At 44.6% G+C, this 14,423-nt stretch overlaps 1 protein-coding gene across 1 annotated transcript in view; it reads right to left on the bottom strand.

Annotated features, from left to right (window-relative positions):
* PLB1 (phospholipase B1) overlaps window positions 1-1,215 on the bottom strand; it is a 140,530-nt gene extending 139,315 nt beyond the window's left edge. Inside the window, exon 1 of the mRNA XM_078056125.1 lies at window positions 1,113-1,215. The gene's annotated coding sequence lies outside the window, so the exon portion shown is untranslated. The remainder of the gene's footprint in view (window positions 1-1,112) is intronic.
* Between the last annotated feature and the right edge of the window lie 13,208 nt (window positions 1,216-14,423).

Genomic DNA, 14,423 nt, shown 5'->3' with positions numbered 1-14,423 from the left:
ACTTTGATATAAAACGGCTGGATAGAGAAGAAAGACACCTGCAAAGGAGACAAGGAAAAACTGGCCAGAGAAGTGGGTTTGTGTCTTGGAGAGAGGCCTTTCTAAAGTGGGGCCTGCTGTTAGAGTTCAGGGTCTGAGGCCCGGGAAACTGAGTTGTAGTAAAGTGGGTCATTGCTGATCATAGTGGTGTTTCTCAGAGCCCCTGGGCGCGTGTGCCCCACCTGGGACTGCTGTTTGCCCATCAGTGGGGTCAAGGGGTTGGATCAGCACCACGATCTCTGCAGCTGAGCCTCATTCCAGAGAAGTATCAGGGTGGCTCATGCTTCAGTATCTCCCATGCCCGTCTCCTGCTTGTAACTCGGCATGTCCTCCCGGTAGGTTTGGGGGTCACACCCCTAGAACCACAGGGCCCGTGTGTGGGTGGAAGGGAATTCCCATTATTCCACAAGTGTTAGGACTTCTGTGAACCAATTTTAGGGGCTACATGAGAGGCAGGAAAACATAAGATGTGATCCCTGTCCTCAAAGACCTTGTCATCTCCTTGGGGAAAGAAGATGAACATTACATGAAAAATAAAATCTAGAAACTCAAAGTGAATGGAAAAAATATATAGATGCACACAAAGCCACCAAGTAAAGAGGAGGCAGCAGACCCATGAGGGAAAGACGCTTGGAGTAGGCAGACCTTGAGCCAGCTCTGGAAAAAGCCATGTTTGCTGACTGGAGGAGGGTGAGCAAAGGCGTGGAGGTCAGCCACGAGTGAACAGATAAGGGGTTGGCCTGGCAGGTCCGACTGGGTGGGGTGGGGATTCCCAGAGACGGGGTGGTGCGGGCATGGCTACCTCCATCGGGGTCCAGGGCACTGGCCCAGTGCAGCCCCAGCACTACTGGGCCAATGTCACCCCAGGACAAGCAAAAGCAGGTCTCATTCTGTAGGAATCTGTTTCCCCAGAGTCACTTCTGCTCCGACCAAGAAACACAGACTCACAGACGCATCCCATCCTAGGCAGGACTGGGTCTGAGGGAAATACCTGAGTATCAATGGTAGGGTTCTCCCCAGACCCTGTCCCTTTGTCATCCCTCCAACCAAACCGACAAAAAGTCATTTCTCACCTTGACCACGGGCAGACCCTTCTTCCTCTTCTCCTCCGCCTCACGTGGGGCCTCTCACTCTCCCCGCCGAGGTGGGGGGCGCTGCGGGCTCCTCCCTGAGGTCGCCTGCTGCACCTTCAGGCCAGGACAAGCTTCCCTGGGCAGCTCTTCTCTAAGAGACTCCACTGCCCACATGAGGTCCGGGAGCTCCTCCCCTTTCCTCCTGACTCCAGCCCACAACTCCAGAACTCTCTCCTTCCTCTAGTCTTGGTTTGCTTCCTCCCTTCTGTGCCCTCACTTCCTCTCCTCGTCATCAGGCCTCTTCCCTCCACCTGTTCCTATAGCCTCTGGAAGGGGCACAAGCCTCTGGCCCAGGACCTCAAGGCCTTCCACAGTGAGTCTAAACCTTCCCTCTGGCCTTATCTGCAAAGACTCCCTTTGAGCTACACCACACATTTCTGGTACCACACCAGCCTCCGCATCTTTCCTCAGGTTGCACCTTCCTCCTGTCTTCATCTGACAAGTTCCTTCCAACCCTCCAGGTTAATTTCAAGCCCATCTGTCTCATGTGGCAGCCAAGCAAAATGCATGAGAAGAATATGCACTTTGGAGTCAGAGATCCCTGACCTTAATCTCTATTTGGCCATTTTCCAGCCCCGTACCCCTGGGCAAGTTGCTTCATGTCTTCTGAGCCTGTTTCCCAATCTACAAAAGGAGGGGAACGATCTTTTCCTTAAAGAGGTGAGGATAAAATGAAATCCTGTATGTGAGGCGCTCAGCACGGCACCTGGCTCCTGGCAGGGACTCAGAAATGCTTACTATCGGAGATTGTTTCAGTCCCCTCCCACCAGCTATGAGCTCACTCTCCTTTGAAGCTCTAGAACATTTTGGGGTCTCTCTGTCAGCACTCAAACTGGCAGCAAACTCCTCTAAAGCAAGAGCTCCTTTTTTAAGTCTTACACAAAAGATATTTGTTGAATGGAAATTGTTGACAGACCTGTAATGACTTGTCCTGGGAAGAACAAATACTTTCCTGTGGCGAAAGATGCCCAGAAGACAACAAGGGCTACCACCTGCATTCTAATCCCCGGACCAGCTCACCGTCTCATCCCATACCTTATCCCAGTGCATCGGACTACTTCAGCCACTTCCTGGTTCCTCCTGTCTGTCCAGTGCAATGACCTTGGGCAGGAATGTGTCTGGCTGAGCAGAGATGACTCCAACAATGTCCAATGTGCCCTGATAGATCCTGAGTATCGATGGTATGCTTCTCCCCAGATGCTGTCCCTTTGTCATCCCTCCAACCAAACTGACAAAAGGTCATTTCTCACCTTGATCATGGACAGGCTTGACCACTCACCAGCTTGACCACTCAACATGGCCTCATCTCTTTACACTCTGCAAACGGAATGCCACGCACAGAGAGTTTCCTTCCCAAGACCCTTGGCATTCTTTCCCACCAGCTGACCTCACATGAAGCCACATCCATTAGAGATGTTAGCATTGATAATCTCCAATGAGCAGGGGGCAGGCTCCCGAGGCAGCACAGGGCCACTGCCCACTGCCCACCTCCTCTCAGCAACCTTCAAGCTCAGCCTGCAAAGGAACATGTGAGAAGGAAGATGGGCCCGCACCATCTGGTTACACCCTTTCTCACCCCAGGACAATAGGTGTCTACTTCCAGATATCCATACAACTCAAAGCAAAGAGAATCTACTCAGGGTGGTGAAGCAGAGTCTCTCCTCATTCAGTCCCCTTCCTCTGAGATGAGAGACCAAAATAACCAGACTGATCAGGGGTGTCATCCAAACAGAGACAAGGGTGAGCCTTTGTCCAAGGGACTGGATCTTAATAGAAAGTTGAGTGGGGGATGAGTTAATCAGCACACCAGCAGCCCCCCCAGCCTAGAGGATTCCCTAGAGCCCCAAGATAAATTTCAATCTGTGTCCCTATAAAACCATCCTGCCATTCCCCCGACCCTTCTTGGTGTCCCTTCTCTGGCCAGGCATGGTGGCACCCCGTGTGTTCCCCTGTGACAGCACTTAGCTCCAGTTTTTGGCTGATCACAGGTCTGTCTCAACATGGAGGCAGAGTCCTTGAGGGATCTGCCTCTCAACAGCCCCAACTGCCTGTATGTACCTGCACATACAACAGCCACTCAATAAAAATGTGTTGGAATGAATTAAGCCATGGATTAGAACGTAGATTAAGACTTAAAATTTAAACTTCTCCCATTGGTGCAAAGAAGAAGTAAGATGAAGTCTCCTTTCCCTGACATGTCAAACTCTTTCATTCTCCCTGTCTTCCAGGCCCCAGACCTCCACCATCTGACTCCTTCATCTTCTTGTCCTTCACCTCCATGAAGCCCTTCCTGACTACCCGGGTCCCAGGGACCATTCCCTGGGCCTAGCTGCTTGGTCCCTTCACCTGGCATTTGATCTGTCCTATCTTGGTTCCTAATTATTTGCCGGCATGATTCCTCTCCCTATCAAGGACTGCAAGCTCCAAAAAGGCAACAAGCCTGTGTTCTGATTCTTTGCATGCCCTAAAGAAGCAGCACAGGGTACGGTCCAAAGTCAGCAGTTTACAAATTAGTAAAGTGACTGAGTGAATTGACGAATGACTTAATTTCCAAGGGGGCAGTCCACATTTTCACACAACTCCAAGCATACCTGTGGGGCACAGCGTACCTCGTGTCTTCTCCAGAGCATACTTGCTATAGTACACGGCACATGACACGTGCAGTGTTCCACACGCACCTCTCTGTGTGCACGGGACCCTCTGAGTCTCCCACATCCCTACACCTTCTGAGTGCCCTCTGCTCCCACTCCAAGTACATTCTTTCAAAATCTAGCAGAGAAGAAACAGCTCAAGGACTAAGAGTAGGAGCCCGATATCATCTCAGCTTAGGACTTGGCTTGCTGAGAGGTCTGGCTCAATATGCCTCACCTTCCTGTGTCTAGGCCTTCTTCTCCTTGGTCCCTTTTATTGTCACTATAAAACACATGTTTCAGCCTGGCATATAGTAGGTGTTCTCGATGATTCTCTTTGTTTTTCCTCATGGTTGCAAAATGGCTGCCACATCTCCAAGCATCCCATTTTTATATAACAACGTCCAAAGGTAGGAAGAAAATGCAGCTTTGTGTGTCTGTGTGTGTGTGTCTTTCTGTTTTTGTCAGAGGAAATCGCTCCCTAAGTTCTCCAGCCAGCACTTTCTCACTAGGTCTCACTAGGCAGAACTGGGTCACATTATCACCACTCCTCAACCAATCATTGGCAATGGATTACCATCACTGGTCTAGACCAAGCATGACTCACCTCCTAGGGCTGATACCACCTTCCTTGGGCATATGGTTGATCAACATCTAAACAAGACTGAGATTCTACTCACAAGGTAGGAAGGAGGGATGGCTATGGGGAAGGCAGCCAGCAATGTCTCCCACGTCACCACGAGCTCTCAGGCTGGAGCAGCCTTCATCAATGGGGAGAACAATAAAACCTGTTCAGTGGAGTTTTAGGCAGTTCATTTTATGTAAAAGATGCATTTTGAAAACCTGTATATTTTAAAACTCATGTAAGTTGAAACCAATCCTGACAACATATGGTAGGAGTTTCTGTTTACTAGCTAAAGTTGTTTCAACTGTATGACAATAGCATGATTGACAATTCCCTTGGCCTGCCAGAGGTTTCAAATTATGCAATTTGTGATGAATTTTTAAAACTTTTGGGCACTCACATTGTTTCATGCGTTGCTTATAAATGGAAGCTTTATTAATATTTTCATTGCTATTTTGAAATAAAATCTTAAAATTTTCATTAATATTGTATGCAAAATTTCCATTTTGCATAAAATATACTATCTCTAAAATGAGTTGATCAGGCCAGTTGTAAGTGTGCAAGTGGGTGGATTGGGGTGAGGGGCCATTGTGGTTCATTTTCCCAAGGCGCTGAGAGGATTATCTGAAATAATAACCAGTGAACCAGCAGCAAGACTCCAGGCAAATTACTTTACCTCAGTTTACCTGATTTGGCCAGCTAGCTTGGTGAAAACTTCCTTCTTGTTCTAAAAGTCTGATTCTATGGATCCCATGAGGAGTCTAAATTTTATAAGCAACTACATTTTACCATGTCCTTGCATGCTTTGCATCTGAAAACACACAAAGCATTCACAGGCTCACTACTTTGCAAAGCGATAAGCAAACAGAGTCTTTGGGAAGGAGACTATGAAGTCACCCAGGAGGCCAGAGCCCAAGAAAGGCCTGATTTCCTCCTCCTCCGACAAGCTGGTAGATACTTTACCAGCGGTAATGTTCCTGCCCCATAGGGGGTGGGGGATTGGATTCCACTCAAAGCTTTCTTCCACATGGCATTGCAGGCTCGATTGCTCCTTCCACCTGCCCAGAAAACACTAGGTGTGAGACAAAGGCAAGCTCACTCTGGCCGCTCAGATAATTTAGCTGTTTTCCTGAATTTGGCCTCTGGCTGCCCCAGTGACTTGAGAAATGTCTGGAGAGACTGGAGGAAAAGGTGGGTTGGGCCAGTCACCAGGCTCCACCTGGCCCCAGTCCCCCAGCTCTGCAGGTAGAGAACAGGGGTCCAAAAGGAGAACCGAGGGTCACAGTGGTTTGGCTTAGCCTCGACCCTGATGCCTCACACAATATTTTGGAAAAAAACTCGAATTAGTTGACATTTAAAAATGGGATGAGTCTGTATGTTATTTATTTTTAAAGATTTTATTTATTTATTTGTCAGAGAGAGAGAGAGGGAACACAAGCAGGGGGAGAGGGAGAGGGAGAAGCAGGCTCCCCGCTGAGCAGGGAGCCCGACGTGGGGCTCGATCCCAGGACCCTGGGATCATGACCTGAGCTGAAGGCAGACGCTTAACCGATTGAGCCACGTGGGTGCCCCCATGATTCTATATTTAAAACTTCACATTTCTGGCTTTTTTTTTTTTTTTTTTTTTGGAAAATGTGGATGATCTCAAAGCATTCAGTGGCCCACATTCCTGTGTGGCAACAACTGGCTTGAGCAGAGTAAATGGTTCCTTGCTTAGCTGGAACATGGGCCGCCCAGGGTCATCAGAGCCCCTTCACTCCCTCTCATCTCCTTGCAGCTGTTTGCATCTGAGATAACCTGGTGCAGCCACTGGATAGCCAGGTCTTCCTGGAGGGCTCTCCACATTCCTGCAGGCCTGAGCCCTCCCAGGATGCCAGTTTATCTCCCACAAGAGATGCGCTCTGAAGGGAGGGACACCACCCCTCCCTCTCCCCCATTACTTGTGCTTACAGGCTTCTCTCTTTCTGCTCTGATGTGGACTGTTTATAATCTTGGGCAGCATTATTAGCCTCCAAGCACTTAGGTCACAGGAGGTGAGAGTCTTCTCTGTCCCGGTGCCCCATATGAGAAGTCTTGTGTCCAGTTCTGAGGGCTGGGTTTTTCAGAGAAGCATCAAACCTGTTAGAGACCTGCCTGCATCTGGAGGGGGACCGTGAGCTAGGTGGGAAGGGCCAGGAAATCACACTACAACAGTAAGGATTGATGAAACTCGGGATGTGTAGCAGAGGAAGAGAAGCCCCAAGAGATATGATTCTTTCCTTTAAACATGAAGGGCGGTCATATGAGAAAGGGGTGATACCAGTTATTACTGTTAATAGCACTAATATGACCATGCTAACAATACTAGTGAGAAATCTTTAGTGCTTATTATGTGCCAGGCATTATTCCAAGTATACATGTTGACTCACTAATTTTGACATAAAAACCAAGAAATGGAAGCCATAGGAAGACAAATTTTGGTTGTTGTCCAAAGTTGGAAGGGATTGCCACAGTAAATAGTGAGCTTTCCGTCTCTGGAGGAATGCAAGCAGGGACTATAGACTGAAAGTCGTCAAAGGGGGTGGTTGTATTAAATGATTCTTAAGGTCTCTTTCACCCCTGACATTCTTTGATTCAAATATTTTAACTTCAGGGACCGACTGGGGAAGCTGGAATGCTGGGTGCAATAGAGAGAGAAACAAGGAATGAATGGGTGAGCTCAGCTCCGTGGCTCTCAGTGTGCAGAAAAGTGCATGTGTTTGAGGTCAGCTCTAGGAGAACAAAGTATACATCTACATAAATACACTCTGAAGTTTGGATATGCAGATCTATGGGAATGGACAGGGAGGCTGAGATAATCAACTGTGAGTGAGACTTCTTGGGACCCTTACATGGCTCACCACCATGTGAGAATCAGACAGACCAAAGCTGGCTGGCTCATATGCTTAGAGTGGTGTTTTCCAAATTACTCGTTAGAACCCATTAGTGAATTATGCAATCAATTCGGTTGGTTGTAACTAGCATTAAAACACACACACACTAGAAAAACATTAGCGTTCATCACAAGTAATCAGTACAAACTGTTTCATTAAAGTTTGGTTTCAATGATGTGTGAGTATAAGTATCATAGGTGTGTGTGCACTGATGATTTAAAATTGGTGAAAAAAAGCATGAAAGCTACTATATTAGAAACAGAATGGGAGCAACCCTGTTCTGTGGGCCAAATCCTATCTCAGATTAATTTTATCGGGTCAGGCTCAGAGCAAGATGGCCACCAAGTGCAGTCCTGATTGGAGCAAGGCGACAGCCAGGTCCTGGACCAGCCTCTGATGGGTTATGTTCCCAATCGAGGAGGCAGTGGCAGAACACATGGGGAAGATCCCCGACTTTCCTCAGGAAGAAGCTGCCAATCTTCTTGAATGAGATTATTTCCCTGAGAGTCTTGCCACTTTGTAGACATATGGTGTCATGATGACAGCCACCATCTTGGTGCTTTCGTATTGACCACACTCCTCACCTCACCCCAGGATTAAGCCAGAAGCTTCTATGCCCATTGTGTCTACAGAGTCTGCCCCATAACCAGATCTTGTTTCATTGATCCTTCCATCTCAGTCCCTTAATGCCTTTTGCCCAAGACTGCCTAAGTGCCTGAGTTATGTCAATGAATTCGCTGCATAATTCATACCCCTCCCTCCAGCTTTTGCAATTACTTAACCTGTTGAATAGGCTTATTTTTTTTTTTTAAAAGATTTTATTTATTTATTTGAGAGAGAGAGAATGAGAGAGAGCATGAGAGGGAGGAGGGTCAGAGGGAGAAGCAGACTCCCTGCCGAGCAGGGAGCCTGATGCGGGACTCGATCCTGGGACTCCAGGACCATGACCTGAGCCGAAGGCAGTCGCTTAACCAACTGAGCCACCCAGGTGCCCTGAATAGGCTTATTTTTTGTCTATTATCTACGGACAGAAGGAACTGGCCAAAAACAGAACAATGGTGTGATCTGTGGTGGAGCTGTGCTGAGCTGTTCTCCCTGCGGTAGCTGCCTTACCAGGAGTAGCCGCCCCTCGAGGACCCTTCTGGAAGACACCCTGACCGTCAGTATTTGTATGGCAGTGGTACCCTGTTGTGGTTCACCTAAGTGCTGGAGCAGGTCGTGTAGGTACCATTTTACAAAAACGAGCTGGGCAATGGCTTTTGTCTTTCACTTTGGAATTTGTTCTCTCAAAAGCCCGTTTCTACCCACTCTGATTTGTAGTGAGTTCCCTGAATGGGCGTTAAAAAGCAGGATGCTGGATAGCTCATGTAGCTTGACCCTAGCATGGGTTTGTCTTATAGTCAAATGCCAATAATAAATCAGCAAATGCTTCAAAAACTCTTACATCTTTCTATAAGTTTTTGGAATAGGTAATATATGGACACATTACAAAATTCAGAGAACAAAAGGATGGACACCCTTCTCACTGTAAGTGAAATGCCAAGTCTCTCTCCCTCCCCTTTCCCACCCAACCAACCCCTTGACTACTACTACAACCCCTTGATGAGGTACTTTTTTTTTTTTTTTAAGATTTTATTTATTTATTTGACAGAGAAGGAGAGAGAGAGCACACAAGCAGAGACAGAGGGAGAGGGAGAAGCAGACTCCCCACTGAGCAGGGAGCCTGATGTGGGACTCGATCCCAGGACCCTGGGATCATTGACTTGAGCCAAAGGCAGATGCTTAACGACTGAGCCACCCAGGCGCCCCGATGAGGTACTTTTGTGAACTTTTCCCCTTTTAATCTTGTTGGGTAGAATATGAGTTACTATTGTCTACAGATGAGGAAATTGAAGTTCAAATGTGTTTCTCATCCAAGGTTGCATGGCCGATGAACAGAAGAACTGAAACTCAGCCTGTATTTTTCTGACCCTAGTCTGATTCTCATTCCACACTTCCAAATGCTGCCTGAGTAGTTTCTTCAGATGCATGCAAAGTTTTGGGGGAAATTAGCAGTACAAATGCCTGCTGTGGCTTTAATTTAGTTAAAGATGCAGACTCAGTGTGGAAGATCAGTGAAGTGAGGCCCTTCCACGGCTCTCTTGCCTCACACACAGTTGAGTGATTATCAGTGTCTCTACTGAGACTTTGACATACATCCTCAAAGTAGAAAATTTAACTTCCTGCACATCAGAATTGAAGTTTACATTGACTATTTTCCTTGACATCAGCAGTATGGTTTCTGCTGAAAATATTCCACAAGGTTGAACAGTCAGGCTTACCAAGAGGAATCCAAGAGATGACTTTTTACTCCAAAGGATGAGTGCTATTTTCTCTTCTATGCTCAGGCTCTGGAGTACATTGCACTTTCTGTGGAACAGGTTTTCATCTAAAATGGGTATTTGCTAGACTCAACTCCAGCTAGTTTTGTCTATATCCAACACCAAATCCACCAACAAAAAACCATGATTTGTTGTCTTTGAGGGTATTCAAAACATGTAACTCAGATTTTAAAAGCAATTCAAAGCAAACAGTATCCAAAAATATTTTGAGTTGTGGCAATATTCTTTGGCACAGTTCCCCAGAACTAACTGAAAGAATGGCAAATACCCATTTGGACTCAGAATTTCTGGTCTATTAGAATGAAGGTTCATTACTTTGTAGTCATTTCTTATAAATAATAGCACTTAGTTCTATGATAATTCATTTTTGAAACAGGTATAAAACCCACATTTATCATTTAGGAAGATTTTGGTTCTAAGCCACACAAAATCCAGTACAAATTGGTTTAAGAAATAAAGGAAGGGCGCCTGGGTGGCTCAGCTGGTTAAGCATCTGACTCTAGATTTCGGCTCAGATCATGATCTCAGGCTTGTGAGATCAAGAGATCAAGGCCGGTTTTGGGCTCTGTGCTGGGCATGGAGCCTGCTTAAGATTCTCTCTGTCCCTCTTCCTCTGCTCATCCCCTACCCCCAAACCGCCCTCCCCCCATGCACACACTCTCTCTCAAAAAAGAAAAGAGGGCGCCTGGGTGGCTCAGTTGGTTAAGCGACTGCCTTCGGCTCAGGTCATGGTCCCGGAGTCCTGGGATCGAGTCCCACATCGGGCTCCCGGCTCAGCAGGAAGCCTGCTTCTCCCTCTGACCCTCTCCCCTGTCATGCTGTTTCTCTCTCTCTCTCTCTCTCTCTCTCTCTCTCAAATAAATTTAAAAAAAAAGAAAAGAAATAAAAGAGATTTCTTTTTGGCCTGCTGCCTCTTTTGAGTGCCCCCTAGGCTACGTCCCCTCATGGTCTCCCCCTCACCCTCATCACATCCAACATGCAACAGCATCTCTACATGCTTCCAACTGCTATGGATGAGCTGCTCATAATTCTATCTAAGGACAATTCTCTGCTTGTGCACAGGATCCTAGTTCCTCTCTCTCTCCACACTCCAGTTATTCTCTCTCAACTATGACCTATTTTAGCATACAAACATGGTATGATTTTTCCCAATGTCAAAAATTAAAGGGCACCTGGGTGGCTCAGTCGGTTGGGCATCTGACTTCGGCCCAGGTCATGATCTCAGGGTCCTGGGATCAAGCCCCACGTCAGGCTCCCTGCTCAGTGGGGAAACTGCTTGTCCCTCTTCCTCTGCCTCTGCCCCTCCCCCTGCTTGTGTTCTCTCTGTCTCACTCTCAAATAAATAGAATCTTTAAAAAAATTTAAAACAAAACTTCTCTAGACTTCATATCCCCCTCCAGCTTCAATCCCATTTTTCTTCTCTCTTTGATGGTAAAATTCCTTGAAAGAATTCTCCATGCTCCTGGACTCCAACTCTTCAGTTCATTTCAGTGAGTTCTCACTCTACCACTTGAACAAAACATCTATTCTCAGGCTTACCAGTGACCGTCATATTGCTAAATCCAGTAGTCAGTTTTCAATCTTTATCTTAACCTATTAGCAGCTTTAATACAATTGACTACTTTGCCTTTTTTTGAAATACTTTCTTTAGTTGGACTTCAAGACAACACTCTCTTGGGAGTTTTGCCCCTCACTGTCCACTCTTTCTTGATCTGCTTTGCTAATTCTTCCTCATCATGCATCCTGGAATGTACCTGGGTTTGGTTCTGGGCTTGTTTCTCTTCTACATGTATACTCATATCTTGATTGGCTTTATCCACTTCCATGACTATACACCATTTATATCCTTCCAAATGTTAAATTATTTCTCCCTGGAACTCCAGGTGCATATCCATCTGGCTAGTGAATATTTCCACTTGGATGTCTAATGGACATCTCAAACTTGATGTGTCCAAAACAAAAATACTGACAGTTCTGGTTCCAGGGTAGCTCAGTAAGCTCCTAGTAGACAAATTCCTGCAAATAACAATGATGAACTCTGAACAAAACACACAAAAAAACCCAGCTACCTGAAGGCTCTGGACACGGAACAGAAACATGGAGTTTCTGGAGAGGAGTCAACACTTGGAAAAAGGAATGCATGGGATGACTTTCTATTTTTTTTATGGCTTTTAACCTAAAGGCAGGCCACAGTAGATTCACACAGGACAGATAAAATGAAAGATAAAATGAAAAGGCCAGTACTTCTGGTCTGAAGAATCAAAGGATAGAGTTTGAGGCAACCTCAGCCTTTGGAAAGCGAGGGGAGGAACCCAGGAAAAGAGAGACAGAAAGGAAGAACCACACATTCTGTAATATAAACTCTGTGCAAATCTCTGGCCAATTTCTGAACCATGCATGCATGAGTCAGGCTTAAGTGGCCCAGATAAAAATAAAAGTACTGAATTGAGATTTGAGCTGTGGCCCAAGAGACAATTTACAGTTTGAGCCAATCAAGTTAGTTGCCAACTCAAACAACCCAAAAGTCAGCATTTGGGGGGAAACTATATAAGAAAATTCAGAGTCTCTACAACTTCACAATCACAATGTCAAGAATACCCCCAACCTACTCAAACATATGAAGAAAATGGAATTTGTGACCCATTCTCAAGAAAAAAGACAATCAAGAGAGACTGACCCTGAGATGACCCAGATATTAGAATTAGCAGATCATAATTTTAATGTAGCTGTTATAACTATGTTTCATGAGGTAAGGGATTACATGTTTATAACAAATGAAATGACAGAGAACTTCAATAGAGAAATAAACTCTATTTTAAAAAATTACATGAAAATTCTAGAACTGAAAAAAACAATATTTGAAATAAAAAATTCAATGGATAGGCTTAACAATAGAATGAAGACACCAGAGAAAAGAGTCAAAGACCTTTAAGTTAGATCAGAAGGAAGCATCCAGTCTGAAGAAGAAGGAGAAAAAAAGCTTGGGAAAAAATAATGAACAGAGACTCAGAAGCCTAAGAAACAATCCCAAAATGTCTAATACATGTAACTGACTCCTCTCTGGAAGGGGAGAGGCTACCAAACAGAAAAAAAATTTTGAAGAAATAATAGCTCAAATTTTGTGAAAGAAATGCATGCATTTATAGATTCAAGAAGACCAGTATATCCGAAGTAGGATAAATACAAAGAAAACTTTCCTTAGGCACACTAGTCAAATTGCTGTAAACTAAAGATAAAGGGAAAATCTTGAAGGTAGCCAGCAAAAAATTACATTTCATATGTGGGCAGGGGGAACAACTCAAATAACCCTGACTTCTCATCAAACAATGGAGACCAATATCTGGTAAAGGAGTGATATTCAAACTATACAAGGAACTCCTACAACTCAATAGCAGAAAAACAACCCAATTAAAAAAATGGGCGAAGGACCTAAATAGACATTTTTCCGAAAAAGACATACAAATAGCCATCAGGTACATGAAAAGGTATTCAACATAACTGATCATCAAGGAAATGCAAATCAAGACCACAATGAGATATCACCTCATAATTGTTAGAGTGGCTACAATCTAAAGACAAGAGAAAAATGCTAGTGAGGATGTGGAGAAAAGGGAACGCTCACACACTGTTGGTGGAAATGTAAACTGGTACAACCACTATGGAAAACAGTATGAAGCTTTCTCAAGAAATTAAAACTAGAACTACCACATGACCTGTCAGTCCCACTTCTGGGTGTATATCCAAAGGAAGTGAAACCATTATCTCAAAGAGATATCTGTACTCCCATGTTCGTTGTAACACTATTCACAATAACCAAGGCATGGAAAAAAACCTAAGTGCCTGAAAACAGATGAATCACAAAAATGTGACATATTTGTACAATGAGATACCATTCAGTCTTAAAAAGGAAATCCTGTCACTTGCAACAACATGGATGAAACTGGAGGGCATTATGCTGAGTGAAGTAAACCAGACAGAGAAAGACAAATACTGCATGATATCACTTATATGTGGAATCTTTAAAAAAAAAAATCAAACTCATAGAAACAGAGGAGAAAAGTGGTTGCTAGGGGACTGGAGGATAGGGGAAATAGGTTGGTAAAAGACTGCAAACTTCAGCTATGAGATGATTAAGGTCTGAGGATCTAATGTATAGCATGGTGACTATAGTGGATAATACTGTATTGTATAATTGAATTTTTCTAAGACAGTAGAATTTAAATGTTCTCATCACCACACTCCCAAAAAGGTAAATAGGTGAGGTGATGGATGTGTTAATTAACTCCATAGGGGAATCCTTTCAGAATGTATACAGATATCAAATCAACATGTTGTACACTTTAAATATCTTACAATTTTGTCAATTATATCTCAATAAAGCTGAAAAAAAGAAAAGTAACAATTGAGGCCAGAAACTGTGGACTACCATCTCTAAAGAACTGAAAGTAAAAACTTTCAAACCAGAATTCTATATCCAGCAAAAATATCCTTCAAAAATGAAGGTAAAATAAAGATATTTCCAGATAAAACGAGAAACTAAAAAAAATCACCATTAGCAAATATTCACACAAAAGATGCTAAAGAAAGTTCTCAGGCTGAAGGCAAATAATATAAGAGGGAAATTCGGATCATTAGAAACAAATGAAGAGCATAGGAAATGGTAAACAACTAGGTGAATACAAAACCAAATTTCTCATCCCCAC

This window comes from Halichoerus grypus, chromosome 10 (assembly GCF_964656455.1).
Source record: "Halichoerus grypus chromosome 10, mHalGry1.hap1.1, whole genome shotgun sequence".
NCBI lineage: Eukaryota > Metazoa > Chordata > Mammalia > Carnivora > Phocidae > Halichoerus > Halichoerus grypus.
This window is presented reverse-complemented; position numbering and strand designations above follow the sequence as displayed.